The sequence below is a fragment of the Mastomys coucha genome, chromosome X (genome assembly GCF_008632895.1).
Source record: "Mastomys coucha isolate ucsf_1 chromosome X, UCSF_Mcou_1, whole genome shotgun sequence".
Taxonomy (NCBI): domain Eukaryota; kingdom Metazoa; phylum Chordata; class Mammalia; order Rodentia; family Muridae; genus Mastomys; species Mastomys coucha.
The window spans coordinates 4346874-4348429 of NC_045030.1; positions in this window are offsets into that span (position 1 = coordinate 4346874).

Here is a 1556-nt window from a genome sequence, read left to right on the forward strand (position 1 = left end):
ATTAATGACTGTTTCTATTTCATTAGCAGATATGGGACTGTTTAGATCATTGATCTGGTCTTGATTTACCTGTGGTACCTGGTATCTGTCTAGAAAATTGTCCATTTCATTCAGGTTTTCCAGTTTTGTTGAGTATAGGCTATTTTAGTAGGAGCTCATGATTTTTTGGATTTCCTCAGTGTCTGTTGTTATGTTTCCCTTTTCATTTCTGATCTTGTTAATTAGGATACTGTCTCTGGGCCCTCTGCTTAGTCTGACTAAGGGTTTATCCATTTTATTGATTTTTCTCAAAGAACCAGTTCCTGGTTTGGTTGATTCTTTGTATAGTTCTTTTGTTTGTATTTGGTTGATTTCAGCCTTGAGTTTGATTATTTCCTGCCTTTGACTTCTCTTGGGTCAATTTGCTTCTTTTTGTTCTAGAGGTTTCAGATGTGCTGTCAAATTGCTGGTGTATGCTCTCTCCAGTTTCTTTTTGGAGGCACCTAAAGCTATTAGTTTTCCTCTTAGAACTGCTTTCATTGTGTCTCATAAATTTGGGTATGATGTGGCTTCATTTTCAATAAACTCTAGAAAGTCTTTAATTTCTTTCTTTATTTCTTCCTTGACCAAGTTTTCACTGAGTAGAGTGTTGTTGAGCTTCGACGTGTGTGTAGGCATTCTATTGTTTATGTTGTTATTGAGGAGCAGCCTTAGTCCATGGTGATCTAATAGGATGCTAGGAATTATTTCAATCTTCTTGTATCTGTTGAGGCCTGATCCGTGAACAATTATATGGTCAATTTTGGAGAAGGTACCATGAAGTGCTGAGAAGAAGGTATATCCTTTTGTTTTAGGATAAAATGTTCTATAGATATCTATTAAATCCATCAGTTTCATAACTTCTGTAAGTCTCACTATGTCTTTGTTTAGTTTCTGTTTCTGTGATCTGTCCATTGCCGAGAGTGGGGTGTTAAAATCTCCAACTATTATTGTGCGTGGTGCAATGTGTGCTTTTGGCTTTAGTTAAGTTTCTTGTATGAATGTAGATGCCCTTGCATTTGGAGCATAGAGGTTCAAAATTGAAAGTTCCTCTTGGTAGATCATACCTTTGACGAATATGAAGTGTCCCTTCTTATCTTTTTTGATTAGTTTAGGGTGAAAGTCGATTTTGTTTGATATTAGAAAGGCTACTCCAGTTTTTTTCTTGGGACCATTGGCTTGGAGGATTGTTTTCCATCCTTTTATTCTGAGGTAGTGTCTGTCTTTGTCACTTCCTATATGCAACAAAATGTTGGGTCCTGTTTGCATACCCAGTCTGATAGTTTCTGTCTTTTTATTGGGAAATTGAGTCCATTGATATTAATAGATATTAAGGGAAAGTAATTGTTATCCTTTGAAGGGCTGCATTTGTGGAAATATATTGTGTGAATTTGGTTTTGTCATGGAATAATTTAGTCTCTCCATATATGGTAATTGAGAGTTTTGCTTGGTATAGTAGCCTGGGCTGGTATTTGTGTTTTCTTAGGGTCTGTATGACATCTGCCCAGGATCTTCTAGCTTTCATAGTCTCTGGTGAG